Source organism: Acomys russatus, chromosome 30 (assembly GCF_903995435.1).
Source record: "Acomys russatus chromosome 30, mAcoRus1.1, whole genome shotgun sequence".
NCBI lineage: Eukaryota > Metazoa > Chordata > Mammalia > Rodentia > Muridae > Acomys > Acomys russatus.
In genome coordinates, this window is record NC_067166.1 from 35,563,230 (window position 1) to 35,578,970 (window position 15,741).

The following is a 15,741-nucleotide window of genomic DNA, read 5'->3' on the forward strand; positions in this document are numbered from 1 at the left end:
AGTTTCTAATTTAAATAATGCTATTTCTTTTGTTTATTGAGGGAAAAGACCCTCTCCCCTCTCTAATTCAACAGACAAATATCGACAATTGTGTTAGGGTAAGCTTATAGACAAACAGGAAGTTACTGCCCAAATTACATAATTTGATGTGTCTGAAAATCTCCCAGAAAGCTGTAATTGTTTTCTGATTACCTGTTTGTCTTTGGCTGGGTTTGTGTATGTGTGTGTGTGTGTGTGTGTGTGTGTGTGTGTGTGTGTGTGTGTGTACACACGTGCATGCGTGTGTACATGTATGCATACACCATGATTAAATGTCCAGTACTTTGCTTCCTCATCTGGTCTTCTTTTAAAATGGAGACTGTTAAGGGAGAGAACACTAAGCTCTTAAGACTGTAATGTTAATAAAAGTATTTGACACGTTCTTTCACAAAGCTAAAAGAACTAGAAATAGTGAGTTTAGAAATACCAACAAACATCATGTTAATTTTGAAATAGGATAACCATGGAATTAGAATGAACCTTACTTAATAGCCCCAATTTATATTTATAAGGCTTGTACTATAGCTTGAAGATTGCACTAATATTAGAAAATAGTCCGCCTGCACAATGAGGTACATTACGTAGAGTAGCGTCTTATGATTTAATTGTAAGGAGTATATTAATTTAATACATATAAAGTCAATAGCACTCAAATTACCATTTAAGTCAAATCAGCCTTTATTCTTATATTCTACACGACTCAAAAGGTTGAATAAAAAGTGATTTTCAAAGTGACTTGACAGTGGTCACATTTCTATTATAATCAGATGCCAAGACGATTACACACACATCACATTTATTGAGGCCCTGCTCAAGTAGTAATTTCTATAATACTGTTTTTTTTTTTTTTAATGTAGAGATGTGGCTTTTTGAGTACAGGTTCTCAAAAAATGTGCAAAGCTGGAATGTAATTGTAGGCTGTATTATTAACTCAAAGGCTGGCATCATTTCAGCATAAAAATATAACAGTTATGGGAATGCGGACCCCTTCTTTAATCATGAAAGAGCTTGTGTATGGATATTATGAGGGATTTTCCCGAGTCGTATTCTTAAACAGATTACACTATTCAAAGTCTCAAAGAATCAAAATCGTGCTCAGCTGGGGCAGTCAATGTGCAGGCTAAACATGTGACAGATGCAGAGAAAACTTCAAAGATGCCATTACAAATGCCCGTGGAGATATTTAAGGAGCCAGATGCTACTGTTTCATGTCTTCCGCAGCTCTCAATGTGTCCTGTGATCACCTTCCAAGGAGGAGGTGTGGTTCAGTGTGGTGAGCAACAGAGTGCCACCTAATCTTCTTGTTGCTGCTTGTCTACTTGTTGTGTGCTTAGGTATGAGGGGCTGGGAGCAGTTATTTTTGCAGGAAAGAAATGTATATGGATTTCCTATTCCTTATGAATACAGGAGGGTGCAACTGCAGAGAAATAGGCATGTGATGTGTCCCGTGAAAGCTTTCTGCAGAGAATGAATAATTTATTGGTGTTCTTGGCCATGGAAACACTTTTTTTCTATGACTTTTTCCATTTACTTAGGCACTAAAAGATGTAATAAATATATTCATTATGGTAAGTGTTTATTTCCCATTTTATTTTGGTGTTGAAATAAATTACTTTCAAAAACATATTACTAAGTTCTTGTTTCACTTTTATCACTACCATGTTCTACAAAAAAATCTTAAATAATATTTTGAAGATGAATGACACTTCAGGTAAATGCAGAGGTAGAAAAATTCAGATAAAAATCTAAAACCACCACTTTCTTTCATTTTATACTTATTCTTTTATTTTTTTATTGAAATGTTTGTTTCATTTCAACTTTTATGAATACACCTTTTTTATGTTTATCATTGAATTGGCATATAGGAAAAACAGAAACAACTTTTATGAAATGTGCTACACCAAATAAAGAAGCTTAGATCATTTGGGTTGGTTAGTTGTCTAATTAATCTTTCCCTTTTCAACACATTGAGAAACTAATTCTGTCCAGAAGCATTTTGTTTATTATATGCACAATGCATTCTTATCCTATTTTCTATTATCTAACCCATTAAGAGGTTATTTTGTTAATTTTTGAATTGAAATTTGTTGTGTATTATATAATCTCATATATATAATTATCTCCATGAGAAGGAAGGGTTATAAGTGGAAAATAAATAGCACAGGATATTTTTCTTTCTAATGTAAACATCTGGCAGTAATCCTTGCTTACACAATTAATGGGCATTTAATTGGCAATGATCAGTTTATTGCTGCAATATGAAGTGAATGTTTCCCCAGGAACAAACAGCTGTTGCAAGAATTTCACAGTGATTTAGCAAACACCAGGTGATAGTTGTAGCTAGAATAAACGGCTCTGTCTCACTCCAAATCACAGCTCAATGAAAAATAAATGAACCAGGTTAAAAGTACCAGAGTCAGACAGACTCTCACTGGACAGACTTCTCAGTAGCTTTAAATCTATCTAAAACCCAATTTAATAAGCAACAGTTAATTACATTTCATAGTGTCCAAATTCAAATATAGGAAGTGTAATTTCTCCGAGAAGCAAATATTAAATTGGCCTTCAATCTATGTATATAAAACAGTATTTTATATCTTCTTTTAGAGACAGAATAATTGATGAGGTCTTTTTGTACTCTAATATTTTATCTTTTAAAATTCTTAAAAATTTTGCTAGCCACGATTTTAATTTTTTGATTAAAAAGTTATAGAAGTCATTCAATAGTTACTGACAATTACAATTTTCCTCAATAGATTTTATTGAAATGTCTAGGATTAAAATGCACTACTTTTTAATTTGCATTGCTTGTGAGCTGCACTCCATTAAGTTTTAAATAAAAAGTTTTTCATTTTTCATTATGCATTCTTATTACTAATTTAATAAAATGATAATAGCTATGCAAACTTTCTGTTACTACTCAGCTTTTGGCATAGATTAAATAATGCATTTTAAATGCAGTGCATTGTCAGACACAGCTATTTCATAAAGCAGAGTTTCATTAGTAAAGAAAGTAATTCTGTTTCAACAAAAGTGTTTCTATTTACTATATTATTTAGTATTAGATCATGCTAGAATATATGGACAATGAAATCAAATGAACAAAGCATCAAGGGCCAATTTATAGAATACTGCTTTTATTTTTCATGTATGCATTCTGCAATAATTCATCTCCATGACAAAAGCAGATAATCATCTTCTATTGTGCTTTTCCCAATACAATTACCATCCTTGATGTAACAAAGGAAAGCTGCCTAAGAAACAGGAATAGTTTTACATGTTTCAATCAATAAACTGACCGTACTTCAAACAACCTTCACTCATCAAGATGACAATGCAGTTTTGTGTTGAACTTATCCATATTAATATTAAATTAGTAAGTAGTATTGTTCTTTTTTCATTCAAGAAAACAATAGGGAATAAGAAAGCATTTTTAAGAGAATGCTTTCAACTGTTTCAATGACAAGATTTTTGTAGCCTCAGTACTGACATGGTATCATTCTGAAAAACATCACAGTTAGAAAATAGCAAGTCTAATATATGTAAATCTGAAAATCACAAATCCATGGTAGGTTATGTGAAGATGACATATTTAAGAATACAATTTGCACAGCATTGATTCTAAAAATTAGAGATGGTGTGCTGTAGAATATGTAAAAGTAGCTGGGTGTGGTGGCACATGCCTGTAATCCCAACACTTAGGGAGGCATAAGCAGGAAGATCTCTGTGAGTTCTAGTCCTGCCTGGTCTACAAAACAAGTCCAGGACAGCCAAGACTACATGAAGAAACCCTGTCTCAGAAAATCAAAACCAAAACCAAACCAATACAACCAACTAACCAACTAAAAATAACACAAAAGTAAAACTTAAAAAAAAAAAAACTTGTGTGCATTTTTCATAGGACAATTTATTTAAAAGGGATGCAATGCAACAAAAAAGTTCAATGGTTATGTGAAAGTTTCTAAGAAGATGATGTCAGAACTTTGTTGGTAGAGATATGGATACAAACACATTTTAAAAGCTGATGCTTTATTTTCAGTGTCAATAGAAACTTCTATGTAAAATAAAAGATTTGGCAAGTATTCTACACACTGAGATATATTTCCCACGCATATAGTTTATCTATATGCTACTCTTAGCTCTAATTTCTTTCTAAGAGCTCCAAGAGAATTACAGTTCATCTTGTGTTAAGAGTCTCTATGCTGCCTCTCAGCATAACAGGCTTAACTTAAGCTAATGATACTTATGTAATTAATGACTGCAAAACACAGATGCCTTTTAAAAACTTTAAAGACATTCTCTGATTGTATTTTTTTCTGAATTAAAGAGGCCAGGACATAACATGTTTCTAGAAAGTAGATATTTTTGTTTGGTTGGTTTTTTGTTTTTCTAGACAGGATTTCTCTGTATTACATCTCTAGCTGTCCTGGAACTTGCTAAATAGACCAGGATGGCCTTGAACTCACAGAAATCCACGTGCCTCTGCCTCCCAAGTGCTGGAATTAAAGATAGGCACCGCCACAGCCTGCCCCCCCCTTTTTTAACTCTCAGAATCCTTTTATCAACATAGATGAGCAAATTATATGTCTCCGTATGTAAAATCACTTTAAAAATAAAATAAAATAAAAACATTGATAAGATAATAAAGGGGAAATCACAGAAGAGCATATTTCAAAGAAATAATTAATCAATGTGATCAACCTAAGAATGAAAACATTTCATGCCAACCATTTGCAGATATAAAATCAGGAATCACCATTTAAAATTAAAGTGAAAGAAAATATTAAATCTTTGCTCATTTTAGAAAAATCATCAAGAAGTATCTTTCAAGAAGGTTCACTATAACTTTTCCTAATAATTTTCAGATATTGATAGTTGCACTAAAAGTTGTGATTACTATGATGGGTGTATTTATTTATATTTAATAACAACCTTCATATTTTTCAGTATACTACAAACATACATAAATGTTCATATGTATATATAAACTCCAAAGAACAGAAAATTATACTGCCAATCTAAAAACAAAACAAAGACAACAGATATCTACCCAAATATTATACAATTATGTTAATTGTTCACAGTTTGAATATGTATACAAGTCTCTCTGCTACTAAGTTCTTTTTTCACTAATTAATTAATTAGTTTACTTTACATCCCAATCCCATTTCCTCCTCTCTGCCCAGTCCCTCCCTGTCACCTCCCCTCTCCTGATGCTCCCCTCCTTTTCTCTTTAAAGAAAGGGAGACCTCCAATAGATATCAATCCTTCTTGGCATATGAAATGGTAGAAGGACTAGGTGCATCTTCTTCTATTGAGAGTAGACATGGATGTCCAGTTAGAGGAATGGGATCCTTAGGTACCCAGAAGAGTCAGAGACAGTCCCTGCTCCTGCTGTTACAGGTACCACATGGAGACCAAGCTGTACATATGTGTAGGGGGCATAGATCCATCCCATGCATGCTTTCTTGTTGCTGGTTCAGTTTAGTTGATCCTATAGGTTTTCTTGTGGTGTCGTTGACCTCTCTGGATCTTTCAATCCTTCCTCCTCCTCTTCCACAAGATTCTCCAAGCTCTGCCTAATATTTGGCTGAGGGCTGCGGGTCTCTGCATCTCTTTTCATTAGTTGTTGGGTGAAGCTACTCACTTATGATAGCCTCCTGTCTGCAAGTATAGCAGACTATTAATAGTCCTAGGTGTGGGTTCTTTCTCACGGCATGGGACGCAAGTTGGGCCAGTCATTGGTTGGCCATTCCCTCACTTTCTGCTCCTTCTTTATCCCTGGACCTCTTATAGGCAGGCAGAATTGTGGGTAAAATGTTTTGTAGCTGGGTTGGTATCCCCATATATAAGCTGGAAGTCTTGTCTGGTTGCAGGAGATACCTGGTTCTGGCTCCATATTCCCAATTGCTAGGAATCTTAGATAGGGTCATCCTTAGAGATTCCTGAGAGTGCCATTGTTGCAGTTTTCTAGATGGTCCCAGAAATACTCCTCCATAATCATTCCAGCTCTCTCAACCAGTTCTGTCTTTTACCATTCTCCCTGTACTTGATCCCCTCTGTTGCTCTCCCCACTGCCTCTTTCAACCGTTTTCCTTTCTTCATCCACTCCAGATGAATTCTTTGCCACAGGAATATAATGTAATGCAGAACCCTGTCCAAGAATGATTTCATGTAGAGGAACAATGCCAGTTTATGAAGCATAGGATGCCACAAGCCACAAGTCACACTCACTTATATGTAATTATTTAGTTAAAATGTATTATCTGCTCATGATAGTAACTGCTTTCCAATATACAATGAAGTCACTAGTTAATCTTGTAGGAATGGCACTCAAAATTAGATACATTAAGAAATAAATCACTGCATTTTGTTGGGTATTATTATTTTTAATATATTCTAATATTTTTACATATACATTTATATTATTACACATAAATACAAAAAAAAAACTACATACAGCAAGCAGAACTGTGAAACAATTAGGAATTATATAAATGTAATATTCCTAGTGTTTTGGCTATTTGTATTTGCAATAGTGAAAAAAAATCTTTCCAATCCTAAACCCTCATCAATTAAGCTTAATTGTAAAACTAAACAATCTGGTCTTCAGCCCCATCAGAGACTCGAGAAGGAATAAAACTTAATTACCTGAGTAACCAGAAGTGCAGGTTAGCAGCCTCCAAAATAAAAAACTGACAGAGACCTTTTGCTGCCTGAAAAGTCATCCAAAACTCTCTACAACACTGGAACATCATCTTCAACCTTCTGGAACAGTATACCTGACAGACATATTTGTGAGGCAGGAACTATTGCAGACTTGCTTACCCCGTCTTGGCAGAGTTTGGCCATTGACTTTGCCTGCATCCAAGCTTGCTCACTTTAAGGCAGAATTCTTTCTGTGGCCAAAATGTGGACATTTTTTGCCCATGGCTGGATTGCTAGTGGCTCCTTTCCACAAGGTTCTTTATGCTCATCATCTTCTTTGAGGTAGACTGAGTGTTGCCAGGAGTTCACATGTCTTGTCAAATAATCTTTTAAAATAATAAAGCACATCTTTAACTGTCATATTATGTAGGTCTCTGAGGCATTAGAAGACCTTATCTAAGTATTTTTACCTTATCTTTCTATAGATTTATATCTATCTGTTAAACCTAAGATGTATATTCTTGTGATAAAAATAGACTAGTAATTGATATGACCATGATTTGATCTAATAACATCTAACTTGTATTACATACTTGTCCTAAGCAGCCTGCAATAGCACTTTCAAAGTATTAGAAGTAAATCTTGTATTATATTTGAGTTGTATGGGTACAAAACTTCATATTAGAGTATATATATTTTGTGTGTGTGTGTCAAGAATAATCTTAAATTTGAATTCTATACTAATGTATTGAAATTAAATTTGGTTTGCACTAACATACAAAGTTATATGCCAATGAATTAAAAATAATCTTATTAGTGGGTAACAAGGCCTTAAGTTAAGGAGTACATTCCATAACTACCTTTTGTCCTATCATACCTATATATTTCTATATTCCCTCTTCTTTCTTTTCAACCCCTATCTCCATACCTTCAAAATAAAGATAAAAGATAAGGGAGATATCCCTGAGTCTATTTTTAACATTGATTAGTTGATTTAAAGATTGCTAAAAAGGTAGTTCTCTAAGTATTACTGAATTTTTATTACATTATATTGTTATTATTTTAATGGAATGTTATTAGGTAACCTTAGACTTCAAACAGATTGTTAATTTCCCCCTTTCCTCTCCCTAGGAATCTGATAATTTACTCTGATTATGTTCCCAATCAGTAATATAGTGAGCTATTTGTTGAGAAATCTATTATGGGAAATCAGCTCTTACGAAGGAATCTTGAGGATTTATATGTTACTTCATTCATTTCAAAGGAAACTTTCAAGCAAAATCCAGAAAGTAGTCTTTTGTTGTATGCTTCATTTTTATCTTATCATCCTTAGCCATAGTTGTTGAAGAAAGAAAAATCAGACCCTTTAATGAGAAAACATTTTTTTTATACAAAGAGTTCTGCTGTGTTGTGTTTTCTGAAACTATTACTTTACTTCCAAGAAAGTCATGGCCAGGGATCAAAGTGTGTTCTTTGTTTCCAGATCTCAAGGAATAATAGCTGTTAATAATTTACTATTACAGCCTCTGCAACCTTTTTGACCCATACTCCTGTCTCCCCTTTGACTTGTATTTTGACTCTTTCTCTTCTTTACTGATTGCACTTAAGTCCACTACAGTGTAATGAATACTATCCCTGACCTCAGATATTTGGACCCAGAACATTTGCATCAAGTGCCAGGCCAGGACCTACTGGGTTTTGTTGTGTTGCATACAGTCACTGATGTGACCTGGGAATGCTGTGATTGTTTCCCTGAGTGAATATCCACTTAAAAGTCATTCCTTAACCGCCACCTGTAAAGTAACGAATGCCACCTATCTTTGTCGGTGCACACATTTGTAGTATTCTACTGAAAATTGAAAAAAAAATTTAAATAATGCTTTGAAACTGCAGAGGAGCAGAACTACAGAATCGCCGACATTTTCTTATGGTATGCCAATCATCCTTGGCAGTCACCACTTAGTATGAGGGCATAGATTTTTTTAAAAGTTTGGAGAAAACCAAAAACAAAAGTTGTGATTGTTGGAGGAAAATGTATAGGCCCTCTCTGTGTCTGTGTCTGTGTCTGTGTCTGTGTCTGTGTCTGTGTGTGTGCCTGTGCCTGTGCCTGTGCCTGGGTCTGGGTCTGGGTCTGGGTCTGGGTCTGGGTGTGGGTCTCTGTCTGTGTCTCTGTCTTTGTCTCTCTCTCTCTCTCACACGCGCGCACACACACACACACACACACACACACACACACACACACACACACACGTGGGAGCACCTGCACATGTGTGTCAAGGCAACTGAGTTAATTTAAACCGAAAACAAAATGTCTGCATTCATCCTGAAATGCCCTCATTTGTACAGACTTTCAATTCCCTGAAAAGTTACCATATTAGATACAGATAGGCTAGCTGAAAGCAGTAGTATCATTCTGTGATTCTGTAGCTCACTGCATCTGTTTCTTCTTTATAGAAATTGACAAAATGACAATGAATGGCATCAGGGTCACACTAGGACACATTAGGTATAATTCACTTGTAATGCTTCAACTAAGATGTATAATGCTACATAGTTTAAAAATAATGATAATCTCATCATCATCATCAGCCATCCTGGAGTAGAAACAAATAGAAACATCTGTCACTCAATTCTCATTAGAATACTTACCTCAGCATGAGGACAAATACACTATCACTTTTGGAAGCCCAGTTCTGAAGTTTAGAACAACTTTTACATTTATTATAAGAACATGTATGCATACATTGATCAGTTATAACCCTTTTTTTCTTTACTTTTGTGGGTAAGAGGTGAATTATATATATTATGTCAAGATTTTTTGGAATTATTTGATTTTCTTCTGGTAAAATGATACTGAACCCTGAATTTTCAGATGACAACCTTTCCCCAAATTTTTATATTTTTCAGACTGTGATTATTTTGAATGAACTTTCATCTCTCTTAGTCCATTTTTCTTTTGTTAGCTAAATCCAATAAAACTAAATCCATAAAATCTTTTATGTAAATTTTAATGTGTTTATGTATATGTGTGTACATGGGTATATGTGTCCTTGCATGCCCATGTGGAAGCCAGAGTTTAGTTATTGAGATAGGCTTTCATTTTTAAGAAAGATTTTATTTTATTTTATTGGAATATACATTTATATTATTACACATAAATAAAAATTCCATACAGCAAGGAGAGCCATGAAACAATCAGGGATTATATGAGTGTTACATTCATGGTGTTTTGGCTAACTGTGTTGGGCAACGTGTACTAAACATCTTTTCTATCTTGGTGATTTTAAATTTCTGAATGAGAATCAATATCTATCATATCTCTTCTCTATCAACTTAAAACATCTATCTATACCTAAAAACATCTTAACCCCTAAACAAATAAGGTTAATTGTAAGATTAAACTATCTGGCCTTCAAACCCATTAGAGACTTGAGAAGGAATGAGACTTGATTACACGAATGAGCCAGAAGTGCAGGTTAGCAGCTTCCAAAATGAGAAAAAAATGGCAGAGACAGTTTGCTCCCTGAATAGTCACCCAAACCTCTCTATAACATTGGAGCATCATCTTCAACATTCTGGCCCAATATATCTGACAGACATATTTGTGAGGCAGGAACATCGAGGACCTGCTTACCCTGTCTTGGCAGAGTTTGGCTGTATCCAAGCTTGCCCATTTTTACACAAAATTCTGTCTGTGGCAGAAACATGTATGGGAAGAAAGCCTTTCTATGCCTATTTACTATTTCTATTATCGGTAGCTTTGACTATAATTGTAGAAATGTTTTCTTTTTATTTTATGAAGAGTATTTGACTACTTAAAAGTCAGGGGAAAACGTAACACATAATCGAGATATCAAAGTCTTCAAGGTGAACAGTTTCTATCATTAAAATCAAAGAAGATAATGAAAATGAGAACTTCAATTAGATATTAAGAGAGTTGAAATATGTGTCAGAGAAAGAGCTGAACCCAGATTCATATGGAAAAACATAACAAACAAACAAAACAGAATAGCTAAAACAATCTTGTGCAATAGAAGATTGTCTGGAGATATATTCATTTCTGATCTCAAGTTTTACAATAGAGCAAAAGTGATAAAAAAAACTGCATAGTACAGGCATAGAAGCAAACTAGATGACCAATGAAATCAAATGAAAGACCCAGAAATAAACCCACACACCTACAGACACTTGATTTTTGACAAAGAAGCCAAAACCATAAAAGGGAGAACAGACAGCATCTTCAACAAATGATTCTGTTCTAACTGGATGTCTACATGTAGAAAAAGCAAATAAATTCATACTGATTACACTGCATAAAACTAAAATCCAAGTGGATCAACGAGCTCAACAACAACAACAACAACAACAACAACAACAACAACAAAAAGAAAAACACTTGGCACAGGAGACAACTTTCTGAGCAGAACATGAATAGCTCTAGCTCTAAGATCAAAAATTAATAAATGGGATCTCATGAAACTGAAAGGCTTCTGTAAAGCAAAGGACACTGTCAAGAGAAGAAGATGGCAGCCTACAGACTGGGAGTTCTTCACCAACCCCACATCTGACAAAGGGCTCATATCTATATCTATATATGTATACGCATATCTATATCTATATATCATCTATCTATCAATTATCTATCTATCTATCTATCTATCTATCTATCTATCTATCTATCTCAAGAAATTAAACATCAGCATACCAAATAATCCAATTTAAAATGGGGTACAGAGCTAAACGGAGAATTCTCAACAAAGGAATATAAAATGGCTGAGAAGCACTTAAAGAAATGCTCAGCATTCATAGCCATCAGGGAAATGCAAAGCAAAACACCTCTGAGATTCCACTGTAAACCTATCAGAATAGTTAAGATAAAAAATTCAGGTGACTAAAAGTGTTAATTTTTGGTTTGGGATATCTTTAACACACACCCAATAAAAGGTGATATAGTGAACACTTAGCTGAGCATTGCTTAGCATGGAAATAATCAATATTTGACCAAAGAGAATGTTTCAAAGTATTTTTAAATTATTTTTCTAGAAATAATAAATGCAACGTTTGTTTGAAAATTGTCACAATGACACTCATTTCTTTATGAGCTGATAAAATAAAGAGTAAAAACTCTTTTCTAAAAAGACAAACAAACAAAAACAAACAAACAAATAAAAACCTCAAGTGCCAGGACATGATGGCAAAGATATGGAGAAAGGGGAACACTCTGCCATTGCTGGTGGGAGTGAAAACTTGTACAACCATTTTGGAAATCAATCTGACTCACAGAAAATAGAAAATAATGTTACCTTAAGATCTGAACATGATATTCTCCACCGTTGAGTGGAGAGTGAGATCTGACTCTCACACGAACTCTGGTGCCCCTTTTCTGACCACGTCCCCTGGATGGGGAGGCCTGGCGGCACTCAGAGGAAGGATAGCAAGTTACCAAGAAGAGACTCGATATTCTAAGAGCATATATAGAAGGAGGAGGTCTCCCTCAATCACAGACATAGAGGAGGGGAGAAGGGGGGAAGTGGGAGGGAGGGAAGAATGGGAGGAAACAGGGGAAGGGCTAACAATCGAGGTGTAATATGAATAATAAAAAATGTAAAAAAAAAAAAAAAAAGAAAGACTATATTTTCCATGGGAAAATGTCACTTTTTTTCCCAAGTTAAGACTGGTGGCAATCCTAATAATTACAATAAAAGGCTGTAATATTAATAAAAAAAGATGCTCTCTCATACAACAAGGACATTTGCTCAACTATGTTCATAGTGGCATTATGTTCAGTAGCCAGAAACTGGAGAGTGAATAAAGGAACTGTGGGACATCTACACAGAGGAATACTGTTCACCTATTAAAAACAAGTCAACATGAAATACGCTGGCAAATGGATGGATTTGGATAAGATCATGCTGAGTGAGGGTATCCAGACCCAGAAGGACACACATGGTATATACTTACTTATAAGCAGACATTAGCTATGTAATACAGGATATATTTCATACATCTAAATGCTCAGATTCTGAACATGATCCTGCAGATCCATCCATGTGTAATAAAGTGGGAACAATTTGCTACCTTATCAGTCACCCAAAAACTCTCTATAATGTTGGAGCATTATCTTCAGCCTTCTGGCCCAGTATATCTGACAGACATATTTGTGAGGCAGGAACTATTGAGGACTTTGTTACCCTGTCTTGGCAGAGTTGGGTCATGGACACTGCCTGCATCCAAGCTATCCCATTTTCAGGCAGAATTCTGTCTGTAGCCGAAATGAGAACATTTTGCCTAGTGGCTGCTTTGCCACATTTGAAGCCATCTCCATAAGGAGATTCATTGATGCTCATCATCTTCTTTGAGGTAGGGTGGGTGTTGACAGGAGTTAACCTGTCTTGTTGTCAAAGAATCTTTAAAATAATAAAAATCATCTCTAAATACCATAACCTGTAAACCTGTGAGGCTTTTGAAGACCTCCTCTAACGACTTTACCTTATCTATCTATAGAATCCTATCTATTTGTTACACCTAGGATGTATATTCTTGTGATGGAAACAGACTAGTATTTGACATGACCATGGTTCGGTCAACTAACTATTAACTTGTATTACTTAATTATCCTAAGCATCCTACAGTATCACTTTCAAAGTTTTGGAAGTAGATCTTATATTATAATTGAGTTGCATGGGTACAATGCTTCATATTAGAGTAGAAATATATATAGTATATGAGAAGAATAGTCTTAAATTTTAATTCTCTACCAATGTATCAAAATTAAACTTATGTTGTATCAATATACAAATTTGCATAGTAGTGAACTAAAATAACCTTGTGAGTAACAATAAGGGTATTAAGTTGAAGAGTAGATTTTTTAATATACTTTTTGTCCTATCATCCATATATATTTCTACATTGCCCCTTCTTTCTTCTCAACCCCTATCTCCAATTGTAAGAAATATGGATAAAAGAGCAGAGAGACATCCCTGAGTGCAACTTCTTTTCTCTCTGAATACCAATAAAAACTTAAACACACTCCCAATAAAAATAAACATCTATAGCCAAAGAAAGCAACCAAAAACTAACCCAGTCTCCTTTAAGAGAAATGGGGTATGCTTCTCTTAAGGTTTCTTATGGCTGATTTTTTGACAAATAATTCCTTCTATGTACCCAAATAAAATTGGGGAAAATGGTTAAAGAAGCTAGGAATAGCTCCTGTTATTTCTGTCTCTGTCATTTTCTCATTTTGGAAGCTGCTAGCCTGCATTCCTGCCTATTCAGGTAATCAATTTTATTCATTCTCAAGTTTCTGATGGGCTTGAAGAACAGATAGTTTAGGTTTATAATAAGTTTAGTTGTTTAGGGATTAAGTTGTTTTTAGATCTAGATAGATATTTTAAGTTGATAAAGATGAGATATGATAGATATTGATTTACATTCAGAATATTAAAATCAACAAAATAGGAAAGATGTTTTCTTCAAGGTTGCCAAATACAAAAAGCTGAAGCACCGTGAATATAATATCTATATAATTCCTCATTGTATCCTGTTTCTTGTTTCTGTATTGTATATACATGTACTAACATAAATGTATATGTAAAAGGATGTTCTTAGGTCTAGATAGTTGTTTTAAGTTGATAGAGATGAGATATGATAGATATTGACTTACATTCAGAATTTTAGACTCATCAAGATAGGAAAGATATTTTCTTCAAGGCTGCCAAATACAAATAGCCAAAATACCATGAATGTAACATTAACATCTGTATAATTCCTGATTGTTTCATGGTTCTTCTTGCTGTATGTAGTTTATTTCATATGTGTGTGTGTGTGTGTGTGTGTGTGTGTGTGTGTGTGTGTTTGTAAAATAATACAAGTGTATGTGTAAAATAAGGGGGAAAGAGAAGTGGGAACAAAACCCTAACACAGTCCTGAGTTCCTGATCATCATAAAGGGAGCCAGAGGAAAGGCCTTCTGTACTGGAGGGTACATCAAAGCACTCTCAGAAGCTAAAATAAAAGGCAGGCTTTGACTCAAGATTTATTTGGAGAAGAATATATCCTGAAAAATGTCATTGTTTTTTGTCAGAAACAATATATTCCCCTTATTGATGAGATCACAATGGGTGTGGAAGTTGATCTTTCAGGTCATGAGCATTTCTGAGTGGCTACACAAAGGTCTCTCTTTGAAATGTAAGAAATAGAAATAGGGCTAAAACCTGATGTGAGTGGAGGCTATTTTTTTTTTTTTTTTTTTTTTTTTTTTTTTTTTTTTTGCCAAGAATCCAAGGAAATTTGGGTTACTTCCTTACATTGACTGGATTCAGACTAAAAGGAAGAGATGTGCACAGAATAGGAATTTCTAAACACTTTGTTGGAGAAGTTGTTAGTGTTGAAGTAACCATCAGTAGAGTTGCAGGTGTCTTAGAAAGCTACCATGCCAAGTCTAAGATGAATGAGAACAAATCTTCCATATCTGATGACCATATGGACAAAATAAACAGTTGTTTTCTAGCCAATACTGAAGAAGAGATTTTTGAAAACTTATAGCAGGATGTAAGTTTTGCCTTAGAACAGATAAAGATAATTAATAAAATGTCTTCAACATCCCTAAGGTCACACTAAGGCAGTTCAAGGAGGGCTCTTCCAAGACCTTACAAGAGGTGCTGACCATGGACTATTGACTAGTTCAAGGATATATGGTAGATCATGACTTTGATGAGGCCATGAAAGCTGTTTTCATTGACAAAGACCAGAGTCCAAAGTGAAAACCATCTAAACTAAAAGATGTTACCGATGAAGATTTGAATGACTATTTTAAATCTCTGCAAAGTAGTTATTTGAAATTCTGAGAAGTTCAGACCACTAAGGTTTATTTGGGGGTGGTTCAGCAAACCTATAGCACAGAGGCCATATCTGGCATCTTGACCATGTCCATCCATCCTGCAAGCTGAAAATGTTTTCCTTACATTTAAATGGCTGGCAAAGAAATAAAAAAACTAATGTTTCATGATACAATGGTTGTCTGAAATTTAAATAACAGTTTATAACTTTTCATCAT

At 34.6% G+C, this 15,741-nt stretch overlaps 1 pseudogene; it reads left to right on the plus strand.

The window, feature by feature from the left end:
* The window catches only part of LOC127212405 (3-hydroxyisobutyryl-CoA hydrolase, mitochondrial-like), a 65,096-nt pseudogene extending 49,732 nt beyond the window's left edge, over positions 1-15,364 (plus strand).
* The last annotated feature ends 377 nt before the right edge of the window (positions 15,365-15,741 follow it).